The 14644-nt window shown below is 48.7% G+C and overlaps 1 pseudogene; it reads right to left on the bottom strand.

Moving 5' to 3' along the window:
* LOC106505441 lies at nucleotides 9094-10110 on the bottom strand (annotated as a pseudogene).

Genomic DNA, 14644 nt, shown 5'->3' with positions numbered 1-14644 from the left:
TGGAGCTGTAGCCGCTGGCCTACACCACAGCCACAGCAATGCAGAATCTGAGATGTGTCTTCGACCTACACCAGAGCTCATGGCAACGCCGGATCCTCAACTCACTGAGCAAGGCCAGGGATCAAACTCACATCCTTGCGTATACTTGTCGGGTTCGTTAACCACTGAGCCATGACCAGAACTCCCCAAGATAATGACTTTTTAAAACATAATCGCAATTAATATACCCAATCACAAAATTTTATCTTAAAGTTAATAATGAATAATTCCTTTATATGAGATCTATAGTGTTCAAATTTCTCATTTCTCAGAAACGTCTTCTTATTCGTTTTTATTTTTTAACAATGTATTTGTTTGAATCAGGATCCAAATACGATGTACACATTGCAACTGATAGATCTCTTTGAAATCTCTCCTTTTTTTGGCCACGCCTACACCATGCTGAAGGTCCTGGGCCAGGGATCGAACCCATACCTCAGGAGTGACCTGAGCCACAGCAGTAACAACCCTGGATCTTTTAAGCACTAGGCCAAGAGGAAACTTTCTTTAAATCTATAGGTTTCCCCCTCCAACTAACTCTCTCTCTTTTCCCTTGGGGTAACCATGTCATTTGTTGACTGGTTTCCCAGTATGGATTTGTTTTCTTTTTAGGGCTGCACCCATGGCATATGGAGGTTCCCAGGCTAGGGGTCAAATCAGAGCTACAGCTGCCCGCCTACACCACAGCCACAGCAACACAGGATCCGAGCCTCATCTAAGACCTACACCACAGCTCACGGCAACGCCGGATCCCCAACCCACTGAGCGAGGCCAGGGATCGAGCCTGCATCCTCATGGATTCTAGTCGGATTCGTTTCTGCTGCGCCATGAAGGGAACTCTTCCCAGTCTGGATTTTGCTGATAGCATCTCTACTATGTTCATTAGCATATTCCTCTGACCTCTGTGCTTCTAGTAAATTGCATTTCCTGTACATCCTTATGGCTGGCAAATTCCAGGTGGATGGAGAGTCCCGATCAGGGGTAGGTTCACTTCATAGGTGATCATAGGAACCCATCTTGAGCTCCTTATTTGGTCCTACCCAGTTGAAGCATCCATCAGGGAGAACTGGAAGGTTGGTTCTGCATCTCAGTCTCTCTCATCCTTGTCTCCAAAAGCTCAGCTCAGGTTCCCATGCCTTTGCTTTCCTCTTGCTACCCCAGCCCTGACCTCACTGTTGCTTTGCCATGTCTCTCGGCTTTCCGCTCCATCTTGGTCGATCAGTAGCTCAGCTTAATCCCTTTGGTCCTTTGTCCCTGTCTCTCCGCATCTCCACGAATGTTTGCTGAATAAATGAATGATTGAATAATGTATCATTTCCCCAACTCTGTCTCTTGAACCTGTCTCTTGATCTCTGAGGGCCACAGTTTCTTCATTTGCATTTAAACGGAGGATTAGATGCTGTCATGAGGGACAAAAGAAAGGGATTCTCGTCACTGTGATCTGGCTGTCGCATCTGCCTCCCAGACTCCACCTACAGCTTTCTCCTGCATCCTCTTCACCGCCCCCAGCACAACAAAGGGTGTGATCTGTCAGTCTGCCACGAGAGGGCGCCTACGCCGCCTCGAGTCCAGACCTGCGCCTGCGCACTACTGGCCCCGAGGCGGGTGGCCAGTCGGAATTGCCACTCAGCGCCCCGCCCCAGACCGGGGATACGCGTCAGAGATGCTCCGGGAGGGCCGCCGCGGCTAGAGGGGGCGACGGAAGAGCGGACCCAAATTCTCTAGTCCTACCTCGTCCTCCCCTTCCGGGTCCAAAGGATGTTCTTCCAAACAGGAAGCAGAACCCGCGTGGAGGCAGAGGGCTGCATACAGTGCCCTCTTTCCCACATTCTCCATCATCTATATATCATTCCTATGACTTTCAAGGACATGTCCATCTTTCCCCTCCCCCACAACGCTTGGGGGCACCCGCCTGAGGACCTAAGTGTACCCAAAATCCTCCCCCCGTTTTATCGGTGACCTTTAATCCTCAAAGGGGTTCCTTGAGCCTCGTGACCACCTAAAGCTATCAGTTATGAGTCTGCGAATGCCAGAGACCATCCCTGGCCAAACTTTTTAGCACTGAGGAGACACGGAAGGAGAGAGACTGACTGAGGTCCCACAGCCCAGTATACTGCCCAGCCAGATCGCTGGACTTGAAGCTCAGAGCTCTTGCTACCCAGACACTCCCTGTCTGTAACGCGGGGGCAGTCTTAAGAATCGATGAGATAATGGAAGTGAAAGTGCTTTGTAAACTGTAAAGCTCTGGAGAAAGTAAGGGGGCTTTTATTTATTTATAAATGATAGTGCAAGGCAATAGCTGCCCAGGGCCAGCCCACGGGCGCAGCCTGAGAACTGAAAGAAGTCAGATTTAGAAGCCACCATTCAGTGCTAGACGATTGGGAAATTCAAAACAAAACAAAAAAACCTTTTTTTGTTTTTTTTTTTGTTTTTTTTTGGCAGACGGTATGATTATCTATACAGAAAACCCAAGAGATTCCACAGGTATGTTGTCAGATACCTGCAAAGGTTAGCATCCAAATACAAATAAAATACAAAATTCAATGGTGTTTTTATATATAAGCAATAATTTATAAGAAACTATAATATCTTTTTTAATTTTTTCTGGCTGCATCTGTGGCATGTGGATGTTCCTAGGCCAGGGCTTGAACATAAGCTACAGTTACCACCTGCACCACAGCTGCAGCAACCCCAGGTGCTTACCACGCTGCGCCACAAGGGAACTTCCTGTTACATCTTTTTAAAAATAAATCATCACGGTAAAATTAATATGGTACAGAACCCCCCTCCAAAAGGCTTAGAAAATATATTTAAAGATATCTGTGAAGAAAAATTAGGCGTTCCTGCTTTAGCTCAAGGGGATCTTCGGTATCTCTGAAGCTCCAGGACACAGGTTTGATCCCTGGCCCAGCACGGTGGGTTAAAGTGTTCAGCGTTGCTGCAGCTGTGGTGTAGATCAAAGCTATGGCTCAGACCTGATCTCTAGCCCAGGAACTCCATGTGTAGCAGGGCAGCCAAAAAAGAAAAAGAAGATGAAGGAGAAAAAGAAGAAAAACTGTAGCCTATAAAACTATAAAAATTATAAGCTATAAAAGGAATAAATTTCGAGATGGAGAGGTGTATTAAGTTTAGGGATGAGACGCCTCAATATCACAAAGTCAAGTCTGTCCATAAAAATCTATTGATTCAATGCAAGTCCACTAAATATTCCAACAGAATTTTTCAGAGTAAGACAAAACTGATTTTAAAATTCATACCGGGGAGTTCCTGTTGTGGAGCAGCGAAAACGAATCCGACTAGGAACCATGAGATGGCGAGTCACTCAGTGGGTTAAGAATCCAGCGTTGCCATGAGCTGTGATGTAGGTTGTAGACTCGGTTCGGATCCCTCATTGCTGTGGCTGTGGTGTAGGCCAGCAGCTGTGGCTCCGATTCAACCCCCTAACCTGGGAATTTCCATATGCCTCAGGTATGGCCCTAAAAAGCAAAAATAAAAAAAATCATATGGGGGGTTTCTTCCTGTGGCTCAGCAGATTAAGAACCCAACTAGTATCCATGAAGATGTGGGTTTGATCCCTGGCCTCACTCCAAGGCTTAAGGATCTGGCTTTGCCATGAGCTTCAGGGTGGGTCACAGATATGGCTCAGATCTGGGGTGGCTGCAGCTGTGGCTGTGGTGTAAGGCCAGCAGCTGCAGCTCCAACTTGACCCCTAGCCTGGGAACTTCCACATGCTGCAGATTTGGCCCTAAAAAGAAAAAAAAAAATTAAAGTTCAGGAAATCTTATAACAAATAGAATTTATATTTATATATTTATAAATATAAATTATATTTATATCATTTATCATTTTTGTTTCTGGTTCTTTCATGTAAAAGAAACAGAACATGAGAGGTTTTTTGGTTTGTTTGTGTCTTTTTAAGGCTGCACCTGTGGAACCTAGGCTAGGGGTCAAATCGGAGCTGTAGCTGCTGGCCTACACCACAGTTCACAGCAACTCTAGATCCTTAACCCACTGAGTAAGGCCAGGGATAGAACCTGCTTCCTCCTGGATACTAGTTGGGTTTGTTAACCACTGAGCCACGATGCGAACTCCAGAATAGGAGAGTTTGAGCTGAGGCCCCTTTCTCTTTCTCCCTAGTTCCATTACCCACCCCACTCCTTCTTATAACTTTGCCATGCGTCCTTGACAGCCAGTATTTTTTTTTGGGGGGGGGGTTTCGCACCCACAGCATATGAAAGTTTTCGGGCTAGGGGTCGATTCAGAGCTACCGCTGCTGGCTTACGCCACAGCCACACAGGATCCAAGCCGTGTCTATGACCTACACCACAGCTCACAGCAACTCTAGATCCTTAGCCCACTGAGCAAGGCCAGGTTTCGAACCTGCAACCTCATGGATACTAGTCAGATTCGGTTCCACCGCACCACAGCAGGAACTCTCAATAGCCCATAATCTTTAAATTACCACTTCAATTTTTATTTATTTTTATTTTTTGGTCATGCCTAAGGCATGTGGAAGCTCCAGGGCCCAGGATCGAATCCTCACCACAGTAGCCATCTAAGCTACAGCAGTGAAAACACTAGATCCTTAACCTGCTGAGCTACCAGGGAACTTCTAAAAAACCATTTCTTTTTCATTTTTTCAAGTTTTATTGAAGTACAGGTGATTTACAATGTTGTGATAACTCCTGCTGTACAACAAAGTATAAATGACCACTTTTAATTGTCAAAGATACATAATATAAAATTCACTATTTTAGGAGTTCCCGTCGTGGCACAGTGGTTAACGAATCTGACTAGGAACCATGAGGTTGCGGGTTCGATCCCTGGCCTTGCTCTGTGGGTTGAGGACCCGCGGTTGCCGTGAGCTGTGGTAAAGGTTGCAAGACGAAGCTTGGATCTGGCATGGCTGTGGCTGTGGCGTAGGCCGGCGGCTACGGCTCCAATTCAACCCCTAGCCTGGGAACCTCCCTGTGCCATGGGTGTGGCCCTAGAAAAGACAAAAAATTTTTCATCTTCCCAAACTGAAATTCTCTACCCACTAAACGGTTCTCCACGCCCCGTTCCCCAGCCCCTGGCAAGCACCATTCTACTTCCTGTCTCCCTGAATTTGACTGCTCTAGGTATATCATATAAGTAGAATCATACCGCATTTGTCATTTTGTGACTAGCTTTTGCAAACAGCACAATGTCCTCAAGATTCATCTTGGTTGTAACATAGACTTTCCTTCCCTTTTAAGTGTAGCCCATAATTTCATATTTCCCCACACATTTAGGCATTCATAATGCAGCATATAGTAATGCTTTCTGTGCTATTAAAACCTGTAGTGGGAGTTCCCATTGTGGCTCGGCAGAAACAAATCTGACTAGTAACCATGAAGATGCAGGTTCGAGCCCTGGCCTTGTTCAGTGGGTTAAAGATCTGGCATTGCCGTGAGCTGTGGTGTAGGTCACAGACATGGCTCAGATCTGGCGTGGCTGTGGCGGAGGCCAGCAGCTACATTTCCGATTGAACCCCTAGCCTGGGAACCTCCATGTGCCGAGGGTGTGGCCCTAAACACACACACACACACACACACACACACACACACACACACACACACACACACACACACACACACAGTATAATGACCATCATACTGTGTGTATCATTTTGTGTCTTTTTTTGCTCGATCGTGTTTTTCACAATGGAGACACATTGATCCGTGTGGCTTTGGTTCACTTATTTTTAACTTCTAGGTACTATTTCATTACGTGAATAAGCCACAACTTATTTATCAGTTCCTCTAGTGACAGGCCTTTGAGTTGTTTCTGCTTTTTGCTGTTGTAAGCAGGACCGTGATGAATACCCCGTGCTTGTCTGAACCCGCTGCTGGAGTGTGCACCTCGGAGCCGGAAGCCAGGGTTGCAGGCATACTGTCACCTAGACTAGTGATGCTGAGCTGCGCTCTACAGCCACTGAACTATTTCATGCTCTTGCCACCAGCGTTTGTACAAGATGTCCTGTCTGACCACATCCTTGCCAACATCTGCTCTTGTTAGACTTTTTATTTTTTGCCAATCTGATGGGCGTGAAGCGGTATCTCATTTGAATCTGCATTCCCTGCCTCTGAGGTCGAGTGTCTTATCATGCTCCCTGGCCATCTGGGTTTCTTCAAGACAAATTACTTATGTCCACGCCCTTCGCTATCCAGTACAGCTGTTGATACAAGTTACAGAAAGCCCAACTAGAAGTGTTAGTTTAAGCAAAAAGGAATTGTATTATCGTGGAGTTCCCGTCGTGGCTCAGTGGTTAACGATTCCAACGAGGAACCAGAAGGTGGCGGATTCGATCCTGGCCTCGCTCAGTGGGTTAAGGATACAGCGTTGCCGTGGCTGTGGTGTAAGCTGGCAGCTGCAGCTCTGATTCGACCTGTGGCCTGGGAACCTCCATGTGCCATGGGAGTGGCTCTAGAAAAGACCAAAAAAAAAAAAAAAAGGAATTGTATTATCTCATATAACAAGGAGTCCTAGGGTGGGTGCATCTTAGTTATGATACCAAGAAGAGGTTCTTTCCATCTTTCTCCTCCTCATCATGTTGGTTTGCCACCTAGACTGGCCACCTCATGGTCCTAGATGGCTGCCTCGGCTCCAGGTATCTCATGCCGACAACAATGTCTGGAGGCAGAAGGAAGCAGATGCTTAAAAGGAACGAAACACCGGCATTTTTAGCGACATGGATGGACCTAGAAATGATCACGCAAAGTCAGTCAGACAATGAGACACCAACATCAAATGCAATTGCGGACATGTGGAATCTGAAAAAAGGACAGGATGAATTTCTTTGCAGAACAGATACTGACTCACAGACTTCGAAAAACTTATGGTTTCCAAAGGACACAGCTCGGGGGGTGGGGGGAATGCACTGGGGGTGTGGGATGGAAATCCTATAAAATTGGATTGTGATGATCATTGTACAACTATAAATGTAATAAATTCACTGAGTAATTAAAAAAAGAAGAAGAAGAAAGTAGATGCCTTTCTCTCAGTGTCTTTTTCCTAGAGGCCTGTAGGAGATCTCCCTTCTGGTCTCAGTGGACAGGACTGGATACATGGCCACAGCTAAGCCAATCACTGACCAGAAGAAGTGTATTATCATCCTGCTAAACCAATCACTGACCAGAAGAATTGTACTATCATCCTGTATTTAGACCAATCACTGTACACTGGGGAAGGTCCAGCCTCGCCCAAAGCCTAGACCCCTGATTCCTGAATCAGGCTTCTCTTAGGAAGGAAGAAAGGAAAGGATGCTATTTGAGGTGGCACTCAAAAGTTCTGTGCTTGGAGTTTCCATTGTGCAGTGGAAACGAATCCGACTAGGAACCATGAGGCTGTGGGTTCAATCCCTGGCCTGGCATTGTGGCTTAAGGATCTGGTGTTGCCATGGCTGTACTGAAGGCCGGTATCTGTAGCTCTGACTACACCCCTAGCCTGGGAACCTCCATATGCCGCGGGTGCGGCCCTAAAAAACAAAACAAACAAACAAAAAAATGAAAAGAATTAAAAAAGAAGTTCTGTGCTTGCTTCATTGATTTGTAGAAGGTCTTTATACATCCTGGATACTAACCTTTTATCTGTTTTATGTGCTGCCAACAATATTGTCACCCAGGTTAGTGCTTATCTTTTTTTTTTTTTTTTTTTTTTTTGGCTATGTCCGTGGCATACAAAAGTTCCTAGGCCAGTAATCCAGCCCAAGCCACAGCAGTGACAATGCTGGATCCTTAACCGCAAGGCTACTGGGGATTTCCACTTGTCTTTTTACTCAGTGTATAATACCATTTTCTTTTCCCTTTTTTGTCTTTTTAGGGCTGCAACTTCAGCATATGGAGGTTCCCAGGCTAGCAGTCCAGCCTGCACCACAGCCACAGCAACACGTGATCCCAGCCACGTCTGCGACCTACACCACAACTCAGACAACGCTGGATCCTTAACCCACTGAGCGAGGCCAGGGATTGAACCCATGTTCTCATGGATGCTAGTCAGAGTTGTTAACCACTGAGCCACGACAGGAACTCCTATAATGCTATTTTCATAGAAGAAAGCTTTCTTTTTCTTTTTTCTTTTCTTTTCTTTTTTTTTGTAATGGAGTAAAATCAATCAATCTTTGTGAGTTGTGTCTCTCATCTAAAAAACTTCCAGAGTTGCCATCGTGGCTCAGTGGAAACAAATCTAACTAGCATCCATGAGGATGCAAGTTCAATCCCTGGCCGCCCTCAGTGGGTTAAGGATCCGGTGTTGCCGTGAGCTGTGGTGTAGGTGGCAGACTCGTCTCAGATCCTGCATTGCTGTGGCTGTGACGTAGGCCAGCAGCTGTAGCTCCGATTCAACCCCTAGGCTGGGAACCTCCCTATATCACAGGTGCAGCCCTAAAAAGCAAATAAATAAATAAATACATACATACATAAATAAAAACTTCCCTACCCTGAGATGTCCTACATTTTCTTCTAATTATTTTAACCAAGTTTTGTTTTTCACGTTTAGGTCTAAATCCATCTGTATTTGTGGAGGGTATGAAGATGGCTCATATGAAAAGTCACTTGGTGTGACTGTTCATTGACCTGTCTATTCTGTCTCGCCGGGTAGTGATGCCTCTGCCATCATCAATTAAATTCCCACATAGGCTTGGATCTGTTTCTGGGCACTCTGTTCTATTGATCTCACTGTCTAGTCCGGCACCAGTACCATACTGTTTTCATTACTATTGCTTTCAAATAAGTCTTGGTATCTGTTAGGCGCTTATTCTTTTCCGGAATTGTCTTGTTTCTTCTTGGTCCTCTGCTTTTCCAAATGAATTTTTTTTTTTTTTTTTTTGAGCCACAATGGGAACTCCTTGAACTTTTCTTTCTTCCTTCCTCCCGTCCTTCCTTCTGTCCTTTCTCCCTCTTTCGTTCTTTCTTTCTTTGCCTGCCCCCAACACGGCACATGGAAATTCCAGGGCCAGGGATCAAACCTGCGCCAGAGCAGCAGCCTGAGCCACAGCAATGACAACAGCAGATCCTTAACCTGCTAAGCCACCAGGAAACTCCAACTTTTCTTTTTTCTTTCTTTCTTTTTTTCTTTTCTTTTCTTTTTTCTTTTTTGCTTGCTGGGAAATGTTTATTTGCCGCTAAATCACCCAAGTATGCCACAATCACAAGGAAGGTACAGGTTTTGGGTTTTTTTCCCCCATAGTTAAAGTTTCACAGCATCTCCCCCATCATAAGTATTACAAAGGAACAGCAAAGAATCACATTTTTCAGATCTTAGACTTGTCTTCCGCATTTAGCCCAAAGATCTCACCATCTTCAAAAAATAGTTCTCCTGCAAAACTTGTCAGCTAAAAGTTCTACCCAAACTAGCTCATAGCAATTCTTTCCCCATTTTCTCTAGCCAGTGAGGGCTGAACAGCAGAGCGCAGCCCAGATTGTGGGGGTGGAAGGGGAGGACATGAGGGCTAATTTCCCCCAGGACAAGATGGCATCTGAAGCTTGATGGGAGAGCAGAACTGGAGAGACTCGAGGGAAGGGTCCAGGCCCTGTATTCAGTCAGAGTCACTGCTGGAAGAGGAGGAGGAATGCTTGCCATGCTTGTGGTGCTTGCGCTTCTTTTTATGAGCTTTCTTCATTTTCTTCTTCATCTTGTCCATCACCATGCCTGGTCCCACCATGCCAGGAGCCAATGGATTCACAGGTGGCATGCCAGGGGAAGGTGGTGGGTAGGGACCTGAGGGCTGGCATCTTGGATGCCCTGGGCTGTGGCGCAGGATAACAAGGCCTGCCAGGGGGAAAAGCTGGATTCCCCTGGGGCACTCCTGGGGGAGTGGGAAAGGGGCCTGGAGGAAAGGGAGGGTTGGCAGGTAGTGGATGGGCAGGATTGCAACCTCCAGGGTATCTGACATTAGGCGGGTAAGGATTTGGCTTTGGCTGCCCGGCATTAGGATTCCACATGTTCAGGGGTTTTCTCCAGCCCTTTAAAAAGGGCAAGCGGGGGAGTTCCCATCGTGGCTCAGTGGTTAACGAATCCAACTAGGAACCATGAGGTTGCGGGTTCCATCCCTGGCCTTGCTCAGTGGGTGAAGGATCCGGCATTGCCTTGAGCTGTGGTGTAGGTTGCAGATGCAGCTCAGTTCCAGTGTTGCCGTGACTCTGGCGTAGGCTGGCCTCTGTAGCTCCGATTTGACCCCTCGCCTGGGAAACTCCATAAGCTGTGGGAGTGGCCCTAAAAAGGGAAAAAAAAAAAAAAAAAAAAAAAGACCTAAATAAATAAAAAGGGCAAGTGGACAAGTGGAGACCCTGGCTCCCAGCAACGAAGGGACATCTCACCCAGGAATGGAAAAAGAAAGAAACCAACTTTTCTATTTTTGAAAAAACTTTTCAAACTAAAGTAAAAAAAAAAAAAAAAATCTATCTTTTTTTTCCTTTGACAAGTTCTCTAAAGTAAGACTGCTCTGAAGGGGCAAGCTTTGTCAACCCAACCTCTGGTGTGAGGACACCAGAAGTCTGAAGGATTGCGTGTAGGGCCTGGCGAGCTGGTGCTGCAGAGGCCATGCCTGGGCCAGACGCCCACAGCCTCGCCGAGCCTGGTGGAGCCAGTCTGCGGGGGGAGCTGGCAGGGCCAGGTGCCTCTCTCCCTTGACCCAGGGCAGGTGAGGCAAAGGCTGGTGGAGAAAGGTGACTCCAAGAGCCAGTCTTTTCCCCAGGCACCCCCTGCAGATCCAGAGAGCAGATGAAAACTAGAAACCAGCATCAAAACACAGGAATGTGTAATAAGAGCAGTTGGAAGAAAGAGTTCTTCGAATCTGCTGATGACAAAATAATATTGCTCAATCTTTCCGGTTATTTTTTTTTCTCTTTGACCTCCCTGCATATCTCTGGAGCTCCCACAGCTCTGGCTGTCTGCTTTGCAAAATACATATTTACAGGCCCGCTTCGCCTGTCTAAATATAGGCTTTTTTTTTAAAGCAACTGATGATTTAGAGAAATCGTTCCTCTGTCCTCCTCCTCCCCCCTCCACACACACCCCGACTTCTTCTTGTCTCCCTTCTGAATCTCCAGGATGTCTCCGAGATTGCCAAGTGACACTAGGCGGAGTGTGGAGGGGGAGGGGGGACAAAGGAAAGAAGGGGCCAGGGCAGAGGGACCCAGGCAAGGCAGTCTCCCAGTTGTGGGAGGACCCCAAAGGCCTCGCCTCTCCCTGCAGGGGCACTGGGGGACTTGGGACAACAAAAGGCAGGACTGAGAAACTCTTTGAAAGGTACAGAAGGGAGGTCACCGCCCCTCCAGCGATGACCCTAAATGATTATGGAGGAATTGCAGGCAAACTTCAGAATTTCCTATAATAGACCTTAAAGGGAAACTCGACGCCCTGTAGCCCAATGAAGTGTGTCTTAGAGATGCAAATACTGATGCTCAGCTTCAGCCACCCTGTCCCACACATGTACACGTGTGCACACACACCTCGACGTATACGGATGTACATTTTTGTGTGTGTGTGTGTTTTTGCCATTTCTTGGGCCGCTCCCGCGGCATATGGAGGTTCCCAGGCTAGGGGTCTGATCGGAGCTATAGCCACTGGCCTACGCCAGAGCCACAGCTAGGCCAGATCCGAGTCACGTCTGGGACCTACACCACAGCTCAAGGCAACGCTGGATCCTTAACCTACCGAGCAAGGGCAGGGATCGAACCCGCAACCTCACGGTTCCTAGTCAGATTCGTTAACCACTGCGCCACGACGGGCACTCCCATATATGGATATACATATGTAATCAGTAATGACCAACACACCAAGATCCTACCTCGTGCCAGGAGCTGTTCTAAATGTAAATTCTCACAACGATGGGAGGTTGGTCTAACATCTCCGTTTTACAGCTGAAAGAATTTAACTGGCAACGAGTAGTAGCAGGTTGATGATCGTAAGCAAGATGGTCTGGCTTCAAAGCCCCCAGTCTGCTCTCTTCTGGAATCAGGGACACCCAGGATGGCCTATGCTCCGGAGGGACACTCAGACATTCAAAGTTGAGCCCTTTGAGGAAATTGAGGCTTAGGAAGTGGACATGACTCACCTAAAGTCCTGCAGCAAACGGGTGGAGTTCAGACTCAATTCAGTCCTTGTAAACCCTGGTCTCTTTCCTCCCCAACTAAGTCATTTCCCCCTTCACATCGGGAAGTCTCAGCTGTCCTCGTTCCGCCTGGGAAGGGGTCAGCCAAGGGCCACTAAAGGCCCTCCACTGCTGACATCCTGGATGTGAGTTCTCCTGGATGTAAACGTGTACACACGTCTTCCCAGCATCCTCGGATCAGCCCAGGTCCCCAGCAGAAGAGGACAGATGAAGGAGCATGATCAGGGCAGGGGCCACGGGCTCACCACAAATGGCCACCCTCTGCTCAGATGACCCTGACCACAGAAACACCACTTTCAGAGGCTGAGTCTCAAGGCCCCAGGGCTGGGAAGAGAAGCCAGCCTTGGCACCCAGCCTGGAGCTGTGCCCAGAGCACTAAGGGCTTGGGATTTATCGCAAATCAGGTCTCTCCCCGCCTTCATCACCTTTCTTTGCAGTTAACACCTGGTGTTTAAAACTAGCAAGCCCCGGAGGAAAGGCCTCAGAGGGCCCTGATCAGATTTGACGGCAGGTGGGAAAACAGGGAGGGACTTGATCTGGAGGAGGATTGGGAGCGGATTATCTCTTCCCTGTAGAAGCCTCTAGCCTTTTTAGCAAGAATGGAGAAAGGCACACACCCTATCTTCCTGTGTCATCCACTGTCACCTCAGTTTATCTTCTTAGGGCACAGAAAGGCTAAGGGACTTGGCCAAGGTCACACAGCTAGTAAATGGGGGAGCCAGGATTTGAACTTGGGCAGCCTGACTCCTGTGCTAACTTTGGGAACCACTCCCTATTCCAAGAGCACCCGAGTGACTCCACAAAGGATCAAGGGGAGAGAAAGAACAGTTAAATTACCCTGAGGCTCTGAGCTGGGAGATAAGTGAGGATGCAGCCTGAGGAATGAAAATTGGTCTCAGACCCTTCAGTTTGGGTGTGACCTGTCCCCCCACCCCAGTACCCGCCCTCCCCTCCCTATCCTCCTGGCAGGTGTGATCACTGCCTCAGGCGGGCAGGGACGGGTGGTGGTGATAACACCCCATTCCCCACCCCTTTCACAGGCCAGCCGGCCTGGCGCCAGACCCCAGGGAAGGGACGAGTAATGGCAAAGCATTCTTTGCTCCATAAAAGCTCCTTTGGGAATGCCGGCTGGGGGTGTCGCTGAGCGAACCCGGGGAGCCCAGGAAAGAATGATCCCACTCATTCGCCTCAGTCGTCCAAGCTCTGGGCTGACTCCAACCTTCCTGCATCCCGAAGTCCTTAAAGGGCTTTCACTCTTGGAAGTTTCGACATGGCCGAGCTGAGAGCATCCCAATAATTTCAGCTCACGCCAAGCTGCGGCTGGAAATGTTGGGGGTTCTGGGGGTGGGGTTGGGTAGGGGGGTGTCCGCTGGGTCTGACAGTTGGTTCTCAGCTCCTCCTCCCATCCTTAGAAGCTGGCTTCCCCACCTGGCCAGAAGCGTGGGCACAGACCCCTTGGGCTGGGACCAGTTAGAATGACTCACCAAAGGGTGTGGGAGATTCTGGGCAGAACACCCCAAGGCTCGCGCCCTCCCCCAATCCACACAAGAGCTTCTGAGGACACTCTGCCCAAACTCCCAGCCCCTACCTAGGTGAGACTTCTGTCTCACCTAGCTTCCTTAGTGAGGTAGGGGTGGGGCTTCAAGCCCCAGACAGGCGTTGGGAACCCAAGTCCCAAAGCCCCTGCTGAGAACCCAAATCTTCCTTCTCCCTTAGCCTCAAGATTGCCAGCCTCTAGATCCAATCCTGTGGTTCCTGGCCCCTCCCCGTCCCAATATTCAAGGTTCCCAGGCGGCTTCCCACACCCCATCCCCCACGCTCTTTTGCACGTGCTGACCGGTTTCTATCCCACAAAACCCGCACATTGGGGGGGCTGAGTGGATTCCTTTTGACAGCCCTTCTAGGCAAAGGGCGGGGGAGGGGGAAGTGGGAAATTGGGAAGAAGAGGAAGAGGATGGAAGGGAAGAGGGCGGGGGAGGAGGCAGAGGCCCCGCAGGAAGGCCTGAGATGCAGGAAGCAGCTGGGAGTGGGGGGAGGCTTTGTGCCTGAGTTGTTCTCTGGGTCCTAGGGTCCACAGTGTTCATCAGGTTCTGGGATCCGGGCGGTGAAGCGGTACATCTGGATCTGTCATGGTCTAGGGAGTGGACCTTCCCTCCCAGGCCCTGGCAGCTGAGAAAGGGGAGAGGGCAACCCCAGGCCTCTGGCTGTGTGTGTGGCGGGTGGGGGACCCTGAAGACAAGCTGCCAGGGTGGGGGATGTGAAGGCCCCTGCCACCCTTCCCCCTCCCTCCCCGCACACACATGCACACAGTGTGTCTTCAGATCAGAGACACAGCTAGAGCTCTCTCTGGTGAAACTCTGGCCCCAGGCTCCAGAATTCCTCCTCCCAAACACTTTCTTCCTGTTTGAGAGGCATGAGTGCCCTCGTCGGGGGCATGAAGATGGGGGACTCCGCTCCTCCTCTCCAGCCTGG

Source organism: Sus scrofa, chromosome 12 (assembly GCF_000003025.6).
Source record: "Sus scrofa isolate TJ Tabasco breed Duroc chromosome 12, Sscrofa11.1, whole genome shotgun sequence".
In the NCBI taxonomy this organism is placed as follows: domain Eukaryota; kingdom Metazoa; phylum Chordata; class Mammalia; order Artiodactyla; family Suidae; genus Sus; species Sus scrofa.
The sequence above is the reverse complement of the archived record's forward strand: the minus strand, read 5'-3'. Positions and strand labels throughout refer to the sequence as shown.